This window comes from Pipra filicauda, unplaced genomic scaffold (assembly GCF_003945595.2).
Source record: "Pipra filicauda isolate LSUMZ 115617 unplaced genomic scaffold, ASM394559v2 scaffold103_size3290846_pilon, whole genome shotgun sequence".
Taxonomy (NCBI): domain Eukaryota; kingdom Metazoa; phylum Chordata; class Aves; order Passeriformes; family Pipridae; genus Pipra; species Pipra filicauda.
Window position 1 is genome coordinate 665,656 of NW_024103474.1, and position 19,659 is coordinate 685,314.

At 37.0% G+C, this 19,659-nt stretch overlaps 1 protein-coding gene across 1 annotated transcript in view; it reads right to left on the reverse strand.

Annotated features, from left to right (window-relative positions):
* CACNA2D3 (calcium voltage-gated channel auxiliary subunit alpha2delta 3) overlaps positions 1–19,659 on the reverse strand; it is a 407,078-nt gene that overhangs the window by 240,635 nt on the left and 146,784 nt on the right. The gene's annotated exons all lie outside the window — the stretch shown is intronic.

Consider the following 19,659-nt stretch of genomic DNA (forward strand, 5'->3'; position numbering starts at 1 on the left):
GGTACCTTTCTGAAAACAGATTTGTCAATACATTTCAAGAAAACCCCATATTACCTCAGTTCTGGCTGCCCTGAAAATATTAAGGGCAGTCCAAAAAAAACTCTGATCATAAATAATAATATACACTATTTTTAATACAAAGCTTTCTAGATTTAAATATTTTCCTGGATGATTATTTAATGATGATCTCTTTATTGAGCTTATTTCCACCAGTTCAAGAACTACTATCGTTGCTGAACTTAGGACTTCATGAACTAAAAGTGGTTTTACTTCATAGGAATATTAACACAGTTGTAGTTGCTTACCCAGTGCATACTGACTGACACTTCCTTAAATTATTTTCTTCATGCTGAATTTTAGAAATGTTTATCATAGCTGGTTTTGTAAAATTATGCATACTTTAATATGGACATATCTTCATAGTGACTTATTTTGAACAAGAAATTATTGTCTCTCTGTTAAAGATTCCTGAAGAGTATTTGGCCTATTTTGTACAGAATTATAACCAGATAAGCAAAAGTAATTTAGATAAAATTATGGATTTCTTTGTGACCTAGTTTAACCAGAAATTCTATCAAGCTTTGAAGGTAACAAACAGTGCAGACTACTTTTTAACCTCCTAAATAACCTTAACCCTTGGCAAGAGTTTGTGATGTATTTCTTAACATGAAGAGACTAAAGTTTAGCATATTTGAAGAATCATATTAATTTAAATATGAGTTTCTGCCCTGACTATCCATTTGAGAGTAAATGCATATAATATTTAAAAATAAATCTATGCATTCATAGATGATACTTATTGATACGATCTGTACAAGGATAAATACACTCTTTGCAAAGCTAAAACAGACCAGTGAGTACAAAATCTTGCAAGGCTTTTTACAGCATTCTTTCTTAGTGTGATACACAATTCATTCTACTAAACAAGAACCAGTTAAAATCTTACAATCTATACACTTCCATTAAAAGGCTTAATTATTTAAACAGTATCTTAAATGGAAGATTACTTGGAGAGCAGCTTTCCTTACCCCTCTCTTTTAGCTTTTGGTTTTTCAAAATGGCCAACCCATCACTTGAATTTTAAATGAAAGCAGAGTACAAAGGAGCTCACTGCATGTCAGGTTTGGAGGACCTTGTGTGTATGACAGAAATATTCAGACAAACTCAGCATTCCCCATACCATTAATCACATATAACAAAGGCTGGGACACATCAGTATTTGAAAGTCAATTTAACGGAAATTAATCTGACATGATTAAACACCTGACTTTAAAGTTATTCCACTGGTTTATACTGAGATGAGCCAAATAGTCTGCTGCATACATCTCAGGAATACATACAGCTCATGAATCCTAAGGTTCTAGGAAAAAAGCACACAGCTGTACTGCCATTAACTAATTAATTCCTAAAGTTATTAGAATTATCCAACACCCTTCTCTCTCCCATTTGATGGATTGTCACTGTTATAGATTTGATTCCTGTCATACCAGAACCAAAAGGATGGAGATACATGATCATTCCCAAGAAACACCAGCTCTCATCCTATCTGGGAGAAACCTTCTCTATCTCTGCATATTATCCAGTTTCATGGATCATGAACTGCACTGCATGCCTGCCACCCACATGGGACAACAGCTTTTTACTTATCTTTTCTGCAAAGCCAGAGAGACATGGCAGAAGACTGGAAATTCCACTTCTTTCCCATCCTAGTAAGTAATAAAATATTCCTTCCAACATTAAGCAATGCACTAATGACTGTTGTAAAGCGCAGTTCTACTCCAATTCCAAGCAGGGAAGAAGTAAGCTCTGTAGCTTTCCACGATATATCAGATACTATCTAAGTCTGGAAGAAAGGCTGATATTCCATCTCCTGGGGGTACAGTGATAAATAAAATTATATCTTTCACACTTCTTTCTTCATCCACCTCTACCTTCACAGTCCCTGGACAGCTGAGTTCCCTTAGGGTGAGGATGATTGTTTCATCCTCCTTCTAAAGTGCTTGTTTTCTTGTCCCTAAGATCATGGGTTTGTCTCCCTTTTTCTCAGTTGAACATGCACATTCCACCTCCACAACTGCTGAAACCACAGATAAGCCATTGTGCTGTTTTCATGATGCTTCTTGGCTTTATAAACGTTATCAAGATTGTTACAGAGAAATGAAAGGAGGGTGGTCTTCTTTTTTTTCTTATTTAAAACCGCCATTGAAAGCATTCACAACACCTACTAAATTCTAAGACAAGAGTTCAATTCAAATATTATGCTTTAGGAGAAAGATGATTAAGCTTGATAAGATTCTGTACTGAAATGTGTAGCAATATACTGCTGTTCTTTAACTGAACTTAAGTTACATATCATGAAATAATTTTTACAGTAATTCACATGCAGACTTAGTGATTTCAAGGATGTAAATTTTACTTGCACATGGCTTTTATAATAACTTGCAAATTGAAGGAAAAATGAACAAATTTCAAGTAAGGATGTCAGAATATACATGAAAGTACCTCTAAAAGAGCATTATTTTCCCTTTCATTCAGTGGGCTATTTCCTTTTCCAAAGAAGTTACTTAGACTTCCTCCTCCATCACATTTTGTAAGTAGCAAGGCTAGCTAAGTATTAAAATCTGCTCTACATTCAAAAAAAAAAAAAAAAAAAAAAAAAAAAAAAAAAAAAAAAAAAAAAAAAAAAAAAAAAAAAAAGAAAAAAAAAAGAAACCACTTATTTTACAATTAAGAGTAATTAAGACTGTTTCTTCAGTTTATTTAGTATTCATTGATTTATTGGTCTGAGTCTGTATTTTCTCTTTTCAATTCTACAAGCGTATACAAAATAAAATTATTTATGGGGGGAGGCTTAAAGCAAATTGTAGCATAAAAATAGTCCTTATGGTACTGTGGATAATTACTATTTTCCTGAGGAGGAGGGGGCCTGTTTCATCTGTGGGGGTTGGCTTTGGTTTGTTGAGGGTTTTTTGGCGAGTGAGAAGCCTACAAAAAGAACCATATTTAATGCAGTCCTGCAAGTTCTAAGGGTTAAACATCAGGTAATAAATACAGCTCAAAAAAACTACTGAAAAAGATCAGCATTTAAAGCAGAGCTGTTATACAGTGGCTTCTTTTGGGCACTTCTTTTCTGAAGAAATTATTGAGTGTGACAGCTGAAAGGTGATAGAAGAATATTAAAAACTGGAGAAAAAATACTGAAGCAAATCCATCTGGCATTCTGACACTGCATCCAAGATAATGCCCAGGAGAAAGAGGACAAAGTCCTGTTTGCTGACAACACAAATACTCCACCTAAGCTCTTAGAGAAAATGACTTCAATTTAATCTTGTCAACGGAGGTCAGTCTTTGATGTAACCTTAACTAGGTGAGTTCTGAGTGCACAGAATATAACATGCCAAAAAGTTATTAGTCTAATAAATAACAAGGTAATTATCCAGGGTGGGAGCAGAGACAGGCTCTACTGTGACTTGTCCAACAGGTGAGTTTGCATTAACCTTACATGTAGACCTGCAGGTGAGCAAGGAAATGTCATTCATGTTATCTGAATCTTTAGATCTAAATATCAACATTCATACTTTATATATACTTTTTTATACTTTTGTGCATTTAAATTTGCTCAAGTAAACACACTGAGGGTTTTTGCTTGTACATTCCTTAGCAGCATCTGCATCATTCTGCGGGTTTGTTCTACCATTTTGAAATCCCACATTGTATCAAAACGAAGAAGACAGAGTAAGGCCATAAAAAATGGGGACAAATAACAATCTCAGCTTTCATTTTCACCCTTGCAAAGAAAGCCTTCCCAATGCAAGGCAGTATAAACAGACTAGTGTCCAACAGAACAAGCACTGGACCATTCAGCAAGGAGTTGACCACATCTGAGACATCCCAAGGAATCACAGATTCTAATAGTCTGTAGAACCCCGGACTGCTCTGGCATAGTGCTGTAATCAGAGTAGGCAGAGACTTGTGGGGCTGTTAGGAAATCAATCACAAAATTGTTTAACAGGATCATTCACACTGACAGCCAAAAGCAAGTTTGTTTTAAAACAAAAGATAGCTTCAGCCACAGTAAAAAAACTGGGTGCTGTGTGATCTCTTACGATGGCTGCCATAGACATATGTTAATTATGATAAAAATTAATCCATTAAAAATATATAAGAAAAACTGGGGAAGAGTAAAGTTTGTGGCCTGCAATGAGAACCATGGGGTTACATGGAAGAAATGATGTGCATGGTAAGAAGGAAACTTTGAAGTTTTCTATTCCAGCTTAGCCAATTACTTTGGCATAATGTCTCGACTAAATAAGAACCTTGATTACAGTGGATACTTGGCTGAAACAAGACTTCAGTAATTTAGATATAATATTGGAAGTTATTGTATAAACTGTGGTAGATGAGTGACATTCTATACTGCCATTTACATTTATCTTTTTGTAAACAAATATCTCAGGATGCTTAAATTATTTATCAAATATTTGTTAACACTGTAAACAGCATATTTATTTAAATATAAATATTTACTGTTTAATTTAAAAATACATTCTAATGCAAAATTGCCTTTGTAACTTAGAGAGCACTTGGCACACAAGAGTAAACATGTATCAGTCCAGCTCATTGCATTTTAAAATTAAGTATATTGGTTTTTAACACCATGAAAGAATACAAGCCACAATTTTAGTTTGATATATTTTTTCTATAGTATAGAAATTATTTTTATCAAGACAGCATTAAAAAAAGTCTCATTCACAGAGGCAGGAGGACTAGAAAGGTGTAAGAATGCAACTAGGAACGATTTGCACGAAAGGGTCAGCACTGGAGGAGTATTGGGGTTACACTGATCATTCTTAACTATTCAATAACCATTTTCACAGAGTTTCTGCAGCCTTACAACTCATCTAAAGAGAAAGTTGAATGTATCTGAAAGATACTAAATTAAGGAAAATTTATGGCATTTGCGTCGAACCTCAAAATGCTGCAGCATCAGAGAGAAATGAAGTAGCAGCAAATAACATGGAAAACAAAGGGGAAAGTAAAACTTAGCATTTAATAGCACAGACAGCTAGAAATGAACAATAATTGAAATATCTATGACAGTTTCAACAAAATAGTTCTTATCATCAGTGAGTTTAAAAGAAAAAAAAAAGGAAAAATTTATTTTCTCAAGACTTTGAGGACACACCTCTAAAAGTAGGAATACATCTCTAAAGAGGACAGAAATGTTCATGATAGGTAAAAACCAAAATGAGAAATGCTATCCACTCTGAGGGAGGCTTTCCTACTACATAACACATTGACAACAGTCTCCACTCTAGTACTCATGTTAAAGAAGAGGCAGATGTCTGAATACACATCAGTTTTTAAGGCTCAAAGAAGTCTCTTCAGACAGTTGTGCAGTAAGGAGAATTTATGTTTTGAAGCATATGATTAAAGATTCTGTATTTAATAACTTAGTCTGTTTAGTGAGCAAGTATAAAAGGTCATAAAAGCAAACTGCCTCATTCAACAGAAACTTCTGAATTTTAAAAAGCTTTTAAATTTGAGAAAACAGCATCACTTGTTGTAAGATACAATCTTTATCATGTCCAATTATTCTCTGAAGGTTCCTCCTTGCTCCTCTGTAGAAACATGCAACACTTTTTTTCCTCCCCTTTTTTCATGTCTTTATTCAATAGCAAGGCTCAAAAAACACCTGGGATTTGAAATATTGTCATTAGTCCCTCTTTAATTATGGAAGTTGTACAGAAACATTACTTGCATCCTTGAAAAAATACTAATCTGTTTCATACACAATCAAATTGAGATGACCTTTCCCCAGGCTATATATTCCTTCCCAATATGATTACCCTATTAAAATTGCCTTAAAGGAAGATAAATAAGTAATACGTTATTACAGTATAAAATCTATTATAGCAGCATGTAAATTGATAACACATCAAGGTCTCACAAGTCTTGTAAGGATTAACTGATTCATTGAACATGGCAAGTAATAGGTAATTATAATGGCTATTTCAGATCACCCACTAAAGTTAAAAAACATCACTTTAAATTACTGGTTTCAGATGGAGCCTCCTTTTCCTTTACAGATAAATAGCTTCAAAAATATTTGTTTTTATATACAAAAGTTCTCGAGAGTCTGTTCTTTGTCACAAGACTGAATAAAAACTCTTTGGTCACTCTAAAATTTAGTAAACAGAACAAGGAAGGAGGAAAGGTTTCCATAATGACCTTTTAATTTGACATTTTGGACACCTTGATGAGCTTTACTGGACATCTAAAGTTTTTGCTCTGTCTAGAAATACGAGTGTTCAGTGTGTTCATTTTCATACACATAAAAACCTCCAAGGAATACTTTCTGCTAAAGAACAAAACAAATCCCTACTCCAGTGACACCATAATTTTTCCCTTCTCCCAGTGGGTGTGTGTCAAAAAGATGCCACTGGCACGGAGGAACGAGTTCAGAGCCAGGGATCACGGTCCTACAGAGCTGGAGTAAACCATGGAAGCAATTTACTGAAAATTTCAAGAGCAACTTTAATCAAGAATTTCCTGACTTAAAAGAATCATCTTGTAACCAGAACACAGCAATGGTAGAGTGAATTTGTGAAGGCTGAGCCTTTCAAACCCACATAAGTACCAGCAATACTGGAAGGCCTGTGGCGCAGTCACTGAGCTTACACTCAAACACTGGGAGACAACAAAAAGACAAAAATCCCCTACCTGGAAAATCTGCCAGTATAGTAGTGTTGTCTTTTGATAACGCTTACCATCTCTTGCACATATTGCTGAGTGAGCATGGCAGGAACATTCCTGGGGCTGGGGCAGCCCCTTCTCAGCTCCATCCAAAATGCTCCCTCCTGCACTCCCACTCTGGCCTTGGTGCAGTCAGAGCTCCCTTGGCTCTGCACTTCTGCTGAGGATCCTTCTTCCCAACTCACTCCTGATGGACATGGCAGAGAACTCTACACTTAATGCTTCCAATTCAGAAACACACTAATAGAAAAGGCTCATTTTTCTTGCTAATAAACATGAGAGGTTCTTTAAGCTTTATTTAAACAACACTTTGGAAGTAGCAGCAATTAACCTAAAACTTTTCACTCCAAAAGGACAAGCTCTGTGCCAGATCAAAGAAAACAAGGGAACACTAATAAGTACTTCTAAACACTTCAGGATGTTAAAACACTTTTGAACACACTTTTATCAAGCTTGCCATTACGAGGGTGATCCTCCCTTTTCAGACTAGGAAAACTGAGATACATTACACAGTAAGCCATGACTAGATTAATAATATTTTCAGAGCATTAAAAATCTTCACCATGTCTCATTTTATTTTTAGATTAGAAGTAGTATCCCAATGTGGGATACTAATCACAGATGCAGAATACTTAGAGCAAAACACACGCCAGCAGGTTATCAGGATGTCTTTCTTCTGAATTCCACTAACTCAAATATTTCTCAAACCAGTTTTATGGGGCTGACCTTTTTAAACAAATTATAACATTTGTGTATCATTAGAGATGCAAAAAATCTGCAAGATTTTAATTCATTTTAATATCATTTTTATTGCTGCCTAGAACCACAGGATTCCTTAATTTCTCTTTAAAGCCCTACAGCTAATAGCAAGTTAGTGAACAAGCAGGATCAACAACTTCTATGAAGTAATTCTGTAAAAGAATATTCTGTCAAAGATAGCAAAATGACAGACTTGCTTCAAAATCAATACACTAATATTTTCTGTAGCTTTTTCATCTTACCACCACAAAGTAACCAGTGAATGGTGCTCAATATAGAACATTAAAAAAAACCAAAACCATCCATACAGTTTAAAATGCGCTATAGAAAGAGAAAAGCAAACTATTTCACGAACAGATAAGACGAAAACTTTTCAAGTGAAATCAGTGCTGTTCGTGCATGTTCAGCTCATCTGACACATTCAGGTTGATGACAACCTCAAGGCTGCTTCTAATTATCAGTGGAGAAGTATCTGACTTCTCTGTGCCTTTTTACAGTCGTATGCCCTAAGTGCCTCATTCCTACTTCCAAGCAGGAGGAAAAAATATTTCTCAAGCTCTGCATCTTCTCTGTCTCCCATGAGAAGTAACTTTAACCCAGACTCTTCAGTCTAAAGCATGCATATAATGCTGCTCTGGACTCAGCAAGAGCTGTACTGCCTCCTACAAGATGTGCCCAGGGTCAGGACACAGCCTATATATAGCATTGTGCTGGGCTGGGGGTTAATAACTATTCCCAAAAATACAGACAGGAACAAGCAGTTCAGATCCAGCAGTCAACATCAGAACACTAACCGTGGCTCTGAATGATGAATTAAACATGCACTTTACCAGATTTATTTTTTTCAAACCAACAGGGGATAATCAAAACAATTAAATAGTGAAGAACTCAAACAGAACAAAATTTCATGGTGCTCACTGCAGTCCCATGTTTGTTTTGTTACTCCCAACCACCCACCAACACACAGGAGGTTAAATTAATATTATTGACTACACAAAGGAAAGCAAAAGAACACGTGCAACATTATTGAATTTATTTGGGAGTAAAGTGAGAGATGAGATGTTGAGCAACTGAACATATACAAATCCTCTTCAAATGATTAATGACTCTCTCAAGCAATATAGAAATTTGGTCATCTAAGCCCACAGTTGAAATAACAAAACCATGATGATGAGTTAATTTAATAAAAGAAACACATGTCTCTGGAGTGAGGGGGAAGGGAGGCAGGAGGAAGGACAATGGCATCTATTTTATTCATAAAATGAATTTGAAGTGTTTAAAAACATCTCGCAAAGAGAGTATGCAAGTATCACTTCTCTGATTCCTTAAAATTTTGTTCTGCACTGATTGTATGAATAAAGTTTTAGAAAGACACAAAGAAAATACTTTTTCATGTCACACACTAAGTCTTTTCTTGACTTCATTCAGCAAGCATGAATCCTAGATATAGAAACTCAGAATCCACATAAACCAGCTGAGGCAGATTTGCATCAAATACTGGTTTATATTTGCCCTGGGAGTGAGCTGAGGGGGTGAGGGAGGGGGCAAAGAGGGGCAGGTTAAGAACTTGGATATTGCAAAATATCTGCATGGGTAAAATGAATACCTGCACACTATTCCAATTCTGAATTTGTGTGAATAAGAGAATGGTAGAGCCCAAGAGTTAAGTTTATGAAATATGAAAATGGTTTCTTTATGTTTTCAACTTCTAACCATTTTTCACATCAAGCGAGGACAGGCTAACAATGATAAATGTAACAGCATCAACAGAAGAACACATACAAACTGAACCTGTCAGAGCAACATCATGAAACTATCTGGAACCTGGACAATTATTTCTTCACTATATTAAAGTCTCATAACCACAGAACAATTTCCTAGTGCACTCACTGTGCTGCACACTGCGTTGCTATTGTACTCCTGCACATAACTTCAGAGTTTTGGCCAAACCAGAGCAGAGTGTGAGACTTTCTGAATGCAACTGAAAAAACCATTTAGATTTTCAGAAACACCACTACCATTTCCATGTTCCAGGTCTAGTTTGTGTGGCAGATTTATCTATTCTAAATTAAAACAGATAAACAGTTTTTAAAAGCCAAAGACATAACATTCTTGTTTGAAACCCATCTAGGGGATGGGATAACTGGTAGTTTTGTGAACCATCTATCCCACAATCCAGTTTCTTCTCTGTCTTGTTTACAAACACTGGAAGTTTAGGTTAAAGAAGTGGGAGAGATAATATCTCCAAAAGACTCTGAGGAGTCCAAGAAACATTCCTAGGAAGGGCCTTGCTGAAGCATCTGCTGAGATGTGAGGAAGTCCCCAGCAGACAGTGGCAGCCCAGACTGGGTACACGGAGTCTTTGCGCACTTCCCTCAGCTCAGCAGGAAAGATCCCTCACGAGGGGGCCTCTCAGCCATCTAAACAACTTAAAAACCCTTTTGCAGCTCTCTTTAGTTATTCTCTCTAAACATCCTAATTTTCTATTTCAGTGTTCCCTTCCTGTCTCTGCTAAAGAATAAATTGAAAATAACAAGAGAGAATACAGTATCATCCAGTCGCAAATGAGTCTGAAATGCTCATCTAGCAAAAAAATATGAAGAACCCTTCATTCCCAACAGATGTTTATCTAAGACCCTGCATCTTTTGTTTCCAAAACATCATCTGAAGAATGGTACTTTTAAGGACACAAATAGCATTTTTTCTTAATTGCTACTGTCTTCTTAATTGAAAACATGATACGCAGGTATATAAATTCCCTTGCATGTGCCTACATTAAAGGGAAAAGCTGAATGTAAAAGATTATATAAATTAGTTAACTTTAATTAGCAGGAAAATCCTAAATTGCCTTTAAACATTTATTGTAGAAATAAAGATTAGTGCAAATATAATATACTGTCTTATAGAAAAGATTTATCAGTTTTGAATATGTTGACTCTGAGCTTATTGCCACAGCCAAAACAATATTCATAAAAACGTAATCATATTTACTGTTTTAATGGTTATTTTCATGGATAATTACTATATTTAATGTCTCTTACTTCCATGTTTCCTTCGAGTCTGCAAGAAAAATTACCTGTAGTGTCAATAGTCCTTCCTGAAAACACAGTTCATAAGCCATCTAACCACTGCAATTCAGTGTCATCCTGAACAAAAGGCTTAACCAACAGGAAAAGGTATTTGAAATAATGAAAAATTTGTGGGGCTGACCCAGAGGTTATTAATTCAGGCTTCCTGGACATAAGTTTACTACACAGATGACTTACTGAATGTAGATTCCAAGGGAGAAATTACACTAGATATTGTTACATTAGCCTTCAACTGCCAGAAAAAGATCCTTCCTCCCTAAATAAGGTGCCACAAAAGCACTTCATTACGCAACCAGCTTGTCATTAGCTACTTTGTTGAAATAACAGATAGCGTGACTAGACCACACAGAGATCTGAACAACAATAAATACAATATATCATGAAGAAACCCTGAAATGTAATACACATCTCAGTCATTTACTGATCTGTAGTTTAAACAAACACAGAGACCTAAACCAGACTTATAAACTTTAGTGACAAAAATATTTTCAAAGACAGAAGGGCTTATGCTAATGGATACCATTCAAACTGCCTAATGTAACACACATCATCTGAAAACAGAAATATGCCATGGATAACTCCTCAGGAAACATTCAGGGACTCAGAGTACAAATATGAGCTTAGTTTTACCTGAGCTATATGCTGACACTGAAAATTTGCAGTTTGTTTATAGAAAAGCTGATTGGGAATAATGAAATGTCATCCTGAAATATCTCTAATTTCCATTTGGAATATTACTGTATTTAGAAAGAATTTTACAACAGGAAGACTTATTAATACAAGATTATTTTCTAATCAGAAGAATGTCTCTACTTATATATATCCTGTACTTTAACTGCTTTACAAATGACTTGCATATTTGTCAGCATCTTGGGTTCAGTTAGGCAGTGACAAGCCCTTAATACTTCAAGGAAATGAGACACATTCAATTAAAAAAAGCTTCTCATCTCTGTTACAGCTATGCAGAGACTTTGATGTGAATGGTGGGTGCTGCAGCTGAAAACAATAGCTGTCCCTTTATCTTGGAACATATACATGACTAAGAAGTTAATCTGAGACAATACCACCTTTATGTACAGAAGAATTAAGAGGGTTTGCAACCACACATTTTAATACCCACTCCCCAAATCCTGTGGATGACTGTGCCTGAGAAGGTGAAATCATTACAACTTCTAGTGCTTCTCTGCAGCAGCAGTTCTGGCAGAGTTCAGCTCCCAGGGATTCATGCCAGCAGTGGCCAAAGGGAAATCACCTGCCTGGTCTGCACTAAGGACACTTAGAAAGAAATCAGAGTGCTGATAGTTCAAGACCCACACATTCAATCCACCTCCTTTTGCTCTCAGCTCAAAGTATTAATGCACAACACCGGCGTCTTCCAGGCAAAGTTCAAGTGTTAATTTGGAGATTCTCCTACCTGAGCCTCACAGTAGTTACTGAAGGGTAGGACTCTGTCAAGCAAATATTAAACGAGAAGAAAAGAGAAGACAGCCCTCAAAATACAGCCATCCCTCTACAGTTGTCCATGAAAAGAAGCAAGACTAGCTCACCAATGTTCTCCTCCTGTCTAGCTCCGATATTCCTGAATTTCCTGCACAGCCTGTGTACATCTCAACGAAGGGCTGCCCAGCTTTTCACAGAACTGCTGAAGTGCTGTAAGATGACAGGTGAAAAGCTTCACCCTCTTTTTCTTTCCTATTCTATTAATTCTCTTCTTCTTTCTCCTGTTCCTAAATCTAGTTAATAAGAAATGGAGATGAAACTGAAGTAGCAAATATATCTCTCACTAGGCTGCTCGAAATAAAAAATTTAGCAAGTAAGACAAAATGAGAAACTTATTACTCTACACCAGCCTCACTGCAGTCTTACTAACTGAAGCTCTGCTATTAACTGCAAATTTGTAAGTTAATGAAGTTAGGAAATTTTAATGTTGTTTCTGAAACTCAAAATTTTTCATCCCACTTGAAGACAGCAATTTCTTTTACTTCAAATCAGAAAATTCAAGCATACCTACATATTTCCACAACAAAATCTTGCTGAAATGTATTTGATTTTTCAATAGATACTGTTCTTTAACCACTTTGCCAAAAATGCAGGAAAAAAACCCAAAATCAACATTTTGTATATCTCAGGGGAGAGATCAGTCTTGACTCACAGGCTCCAGATGGGAATTATCACATTTGTCATATTTGCAGGACTGAAACTGCCTGATGAAAAATCCCCCACAGTATGACCAGCCCCTCAAAGCATCACTGGTACTCTAACATATACCCTTAGAACAATACAAAGCAATCAGAGTCCCTGTCTGAGCTCCTAACAGGCCATACTGAAACAGTTCTGTTCAAACTTGCCATTTCTGAATGCAGCACCTGCACCTCATGATCACACCAATTCAGCTCCCTAACAGGTTCCCTTGGGATGGAATCTTCACACAGTAGCTTGCATATCTCTGTCTAATTCCAGGTAAGACCAACATTAGCAACACAAAGAATTTAACTCCTTCTCAGATTTACCTCCTGAAATAATTTCACCACTGTAGTCAGGCCATGCTTCTATTTTTAGCAGCAACAAAATAACTACCTGCCTGTATCTCAAAGCCCGGAGGTAACTCTTCATTTGACCTAGTGATTACAGTAAAGATAATCAGGGCATCATTAATCCAGAACGATAAGTAATAAGACAGTTTCTTAATATGTCATTAGTATGTATGAATCTGCCCTATTTGTATGGATGGAGACCAGACAGCATCTTAGAACAGCTAAAAAAACCCCACTTTGTGTTTTACATTTTCTGTCAAGCTGAAGCATCCCCATGAGTCACAGAGGTTGACTAGCTGGTGACAATCATGTGTTGAAATTACACACGTCAAAAGGCTGTGATTCACTGAAATCAAGCGCCTGTTTTTAATTTATTTATATGAGGCTTCCACATTTCTGAGCCATGGTTTCACCCAACTGCTTCCCTAGCAGTGTAAATCACCATCAAAGTCCAGAAGGGTAAATGTGCAGAACATAACTGGGTTTGAATATGACGCACGGCAAACAATTGCAAAAGCACATCCATGGATTCATTGTTAGAGCTGCCCCAGTCTTGGAAACATCTTCACATTTTTCCACAGTTGATGCAGGAATTCAGAATGTTGCAAGTATATAATTAGTATTAGATGTGATTAATTCATACTGTGGGAAAACACAGAAAGAACTGAAATAGGGCTCTGTGAATCTCTTTTCTCTCCACCCAAACTGCAATCAAGCATATGCCTATTCCACTCTCAGAACATAGTGCCAGAACTCAATTTTGGGAGCTGGCTTTTTTTTCTCCTTTGGCTGTAATATTGAATGTTTCATTTTTCAATGTCACACTATTTACCATGCACATATTTTAGTCATATCATTTCACAGTATGGTTCTGGGGGTGGTTGGCTTATGGCTTCTTTGTACCTATATTCCTTCATTCTCTTTCTCATTTCTTTCTCACCAGGTTGTTTGCCAACTCTTATTTGCCTATACTTGTAAAATAGCAACAAACTATTATCAATCCTTTGAAAGACACATAATACAGAATTTAAGAAAGTACAACTGCAGGTTTCATCTGTATGGTTTGAGAAGAATCAGTTTTGATTTCTATTCTGGTTCATTCTGGATTTTGTGCTGAGCTATGTGTCAGGATCAGACCTAAAAAATCTTCCAAGTTTACTTATTGCAATGCTGAAAACACGAAACCCTAAGTACTTTAGAGTTTGAGACAGAGCAATAAATCAGTCCTCAGATTACTGCAACGGGGTTCAAATTTGCTTGAAGAGTTCTGTGAACCTTAGGAAAAATCTCATGGAAGTTTAGCTTTTAATGATAGCTGAATCCATCAATGCTTGGCATGGTTCCACAAGTTTTAACGTAAGGTTTGCAAAGCCCTGGCAAGCACATGCCCTCACTGGTGTTTACTTACCTGCAATAAGCAAGAGCAATACATTCCTACTAGATACTCAGTTTCTGAATTTGGTGTGTATTTCACACAAATGAAATGAAATGAAATGAAATGAAAGCAAATAACAGAGGAAAAAAGGTGACATAGGGAATAAAACATGGGAAAAGAAATTATGACTTTGGTCCTACTCTGCCCAAAATTCCACATGCCTCCTGAAAAGATAAGTGAGATGGGGGGGGGAAGTGCCTAAGTGACTTAAGTATTTCAGTTTCGTTCTCAAATCTTTCATTTGGCTTTAAATTTGGTGTGACCTCTGCTATGATTAAGCATAACTGTGCTGTACAGCACAGCCCAGGGCAGAAACTCTCTTAATTCAGAGACTAAAAAAGGTCAGCTGGATGCTGTATTACCTTGCCTACACCATACTGTGCCCCAGTTAATTAGCATTAAGAGAAGAGCCTATAGCATCAGAGGGAGCCTTGTACTACACAGACCCCCTGCTCTCAAGACCACAACAAATAGTCTCCTCGTGGCCCTGCAGTTGACCACACAGACCAGTAATATCTTACACTGCAGCATCACAAAGGATAATCATAGAAAAACTGGACTCAGGTGAAAAAAAATGAATAAACAAGTTACATTAAAAATGGCACATCATAATGCTAAAAGTTCTCTTATATCACATTCCTGAGTCTAATCACAACTTCTTACTCTGATAATAATTGTGTTGATCTTAATATAAACAATCCCTAATCCTTTTCTACCTAGATTATTGCTTTTGTCAGCTAAAAAGCATATAGATCATTGATTATATATATAAGCTCATCAATTATCATATTGTTGTCATTGTGTAGTACAAATTTTTAACAAGGTTCAACGTATGAATGGGTGTTAAAAACTCTGAAAATAAAAACTGTCTCTTAGCCATACTTGTTTATATTTTTAGTTCATGTTTATCTGGCACTTACTGGCCCTCGAGTTATATACCTGCACTAATGGGGGAATAAATCTCCTTGTCCCAGTATTTACTCAAAAAATTTGAGTATATTTGGTCATGTACTCTCCCTTCTTCTCTTAAATTCTGTGTGTTGTACGATATTCAGTTTTATTTATAAAAGGTTATGCTTATTGCAAATTCTGTCCTGGAACAGACTTTATTAGATTAAAACTAATTTCCTTCAAAATGTCTGCCCTTCTACACCTGAGGAAAACATCCTGACTTAATATTTGAGGGGAGGGGGAAAAACTGCAGGCACCTCCCCACCTCACCCTGCCTGCCAGCCACAGTCCATGTCTGCACTTCTCCAGACTGCAAGGAATATTGCAGGAGTTCATATGCAATTACAGGATTGGAAACCTTATACTACAGTACGTCCCCTCTCCATTTTAGTTACTCCAAAGGTGCCATTAGTGAGGCCGTTTACTGCCAGACTAGAAGTTTCCTGATGTGGGCAACTTACCCATGTCAGGGTGTGGAGACACTACCGAAAGGTCACCACAGAGAGGAAAAACTGCACTGGACACTCATATTTATCTTTTTTTCTTTCTTTTAGTGACCACAGCAGACACGAGAGGTTTTCAGACTCTAGTACAAAACCATTTGTGAGCAGTGAGGAGCTGCTGCAAGCAGAGCAGTCTGACCTGGACGAGGAGCCAAGGCTTCGGCCGTCACTGCTGCACTGTCTGCTGGCACAGCTGGAGCAGTTACCCCTCAGCACAGCAGCATCATCCCACTCCAGATGTGCTGCCTTTGTGCTCTGGCTGCTGAGAGAGGCAAGGATGGATATTATGGGGAGTAGGGCTCACCAGGAGTATGCTTCTTCCAGGGAAGCACAAGGGGTGAGATGGATATGGGGTCAGAGTGCTAGTGTGGGACAAGGGAGGGGGTGAGCAGGAGCTGCTGCTCCTGTAGATGGTGACTCGAGCAAAACTGGCATCAGCAAGCCCTTGACATGCAGCTGTCCAATGGAGGGCATGGAATTACTCTTGACAAAGAGAACCACCAGCCACTGCTCCTTGGGGAAAAGCAAACTTAATGCTTCCTCTCATTTCCGTGAACCAATATAGCTTTGTAAGAGATTTGTATTCTCCATGTACGCCACATAAGGATGTGCTTTGGAGGAGCTGGTACAAAGCTGTTTTCACCACAACCACCACCATTTAAATATTCATAGAAAAGGGAAGTAATGACGACCTTAGTGGGAAGAGATTACAAAGGAAAGATCTGATAAGTAGGGGAGAACGGAACTACAGAGTGACCTTTAATAAGTAACTGCTATGGTCCCAAGTGAGTTAATAAAACTGCAGCCTAATTTAACCACATCCCCTAAACTTGCCCTTCAACAACTGCATGGTCAAGACATTGTATACAAACAGAGAGGTCAGCCTTTGCTAATGACCACAAAAAGCTCCCTCGCTGCAGCAGTGCAGACAGACTCTAGTTACAGACTCAGGCGCTGAGTCACGGACTATACCCCTCCCTGCATGTGTAAGGCATTAAGTGTTCATCACAGAAACTTAAATAAATTAAATCATTCCATTGCAAACGACAAAAAGGGAACTTTCAAGTTGCACAGTTATTATTCAGAGATATGGAAGCAATAAAGTTAAGGTTCCACATGCACCCTCATCTCTGGACTTTGGTCTGCATGTAGTGTGACTGTTAATTCCATGAAGCAGTAATAGTTCTTTTTCCTAAAAAGACCAGAATAATACTTTTTATTTGCATACAGTCTATAAACTCTCAAGAATGGCAGCTCTACTTTATTTAAATAATTCAGTCTCCTTTTTACTGACACATTTTTATGCACTAACATCTTTTTTCCTGAGTTTCTGCATTTTGACATTCCAATCCCATTTCTCTCCATGGAGCCCCAGCAATGATCCTCACCTCTAAGGATCTAACCAGAGTACAGAGGGCTTTCTCAATGGATGCATACCTCTGCATTTTTCTATCAAACCACAGCATTCCACATATGCCAGAGAATACTCAGATAAACCTAAATCTACCCAAATTGAATGTGCAGGAGGTCTTTATATGCCTATAATTTTTCATCATTACTCAGTCATGTTATTCACAAGCTGTTGCAGGTTACTTACAGAATATATACTGTCTATTTTTCAAGCAAGTGACTTCCACTGACTCTGGCTGCCATACAAGTAGTTTACAGCCTACTTTAGAAGCTACTTCTACTTTAGAAGTCTCTTTAGAAGCTATCTCACATATATATTTAAGGCTGTAAAAAACCCATATTTGATGCTGTATGGAAAAGAGTATTAAAATCACAAAGTCTATATCAAATTCACACAAACAAAGGAAAACACATTCAGCCTTACCAACAAAAGGATATATTTCTCTCTACCGCTGATTTTTTCAACGTCAGTGAAAATATTATTTGTCCAATGCTACTGACATTATAACAAATTTCTTTTGGTTTTCCTTCTCTTGTGAGACAGGCAAGTTTCTGAGACATTTTCTTATTCAATTTTGGGTGATCATCTTAAAAGAAATTTCAGAATTTGGAAACATTTCTCTGTAGACAAGTGACTACTATATTCCAAATAATTTCCAAGATGCAGAAAGGAGAGATTCTTATACAAGTATTTAGAACTTCACTGCATTTCTTTTGAAGATGTAGATGAACTTTTGCAATGCTGAAGATTGTAGGGATTACTTGGGTTTTTTTAACTTTTCCTGCTTTGTCTCAAATAACCTGAACATTTTTACACTTATTCTTCATCAACTCTCTGGCTAGCAGTATCCTGAAAGATGTAAACTGGGGAATAGGCATCTACAGTCAGGCAACTCACATAGAAATGTTATGACAAATGTAGTAGAAAGGTCATCAATGGCAAAATCTGGATATACAAGAAGTTCAAGAGATTCCTGTTGTTCCTGGTATAGAAAAAAAATGCAAAGGTGAAGTTCTTCGTAGAACTTAAAAAAAAAAAAATTAGATTTAAGGCTTCTTGCACCATAAGCGGCTGTGAAATCAGTCAGAAACACAGATGAATACACATGCCAGAATTTTGTGAATTCCACACAAAGAGAAAAACGAGGCATAGCACAACATAGCTATTCAAGAGGCCACTGGCAAAAAAAATGTCCAGGGATAGCTTTTAAATATTTATAAATAAGTGCAACATTACAGTGGAGGGAATGAATGCTATAAACAATAGGGTCATATTGTAACTTTAATTAAAAAAAAAAAAAAGGGCAAAATATCTGAAATACCAAAAGAACATCTTTAAAGGGACTTTGCGGGTGGGAGGGTACAGTTGGGTTTTTTAAACAATCATAAATACTCTCAGACTTGTAGTGGGATGAGACAAGAGTGGCATCTAGTGGCTCCCAGTGTTACAGTATTTATTCCCATTGAACAGCTGGGATATGGCCCATATGGTCCAGACCTGCTTTTCTACAGTATTCATTCCAACTGTCTGGACTGTAATTGAGCATCTGGTGAGTCCTGGACAGCAAAATTGGGGAGCAGGGGTGTGGGGAGGTTAACACATAAAGGAATAAAGCAAAGTGATATTATTTTCTGTTGATCTGTGCTTTCTTGGTGATTCAGCTTCAAGGCAAGTAGATGGGAGGGTTTGTTGTTTTTTTTTTTAATCTGCAAGAATAAATTGTACCCATAGTAAAGCTATGGGACTAATAATAGTCTGTTCTTCATGTGTGAATGTTTGGTTACCACTGACTTCCAACTATAAAGCATGTTAACAGAGCACTTCATACATCATATACGTTTGGTGACATTTTCCAAAATTTACTTAACACTCTTATGAGTTGCATACTTTTAACATGAAATTATTGAAAAGAAGTTCCTCAACTGCAAATTTTGAAAATTCCTTATGAGAGAAGACTGTATTTGCAGGAACAGATTTCCTGAGAGTCATCCAGATTCCCTGGGGGAGGATCACTTGCCGAGGAAAAGGGTACAGTATTATGGTATTAGAGAGAGTTGATGAGTTCTTGATCCAGGTTCCATTTTAATTACGTATTATTAATCATTTTGCAGTTGGAAAAATCTACCATTGTCTATGGGTAACTAATTAGGAACTCATGTTTTTTAAATCAAAGAAATGTGTTGAGGTTTCTTTTGCAATGTGGGGTTGAGCTGAGAATACA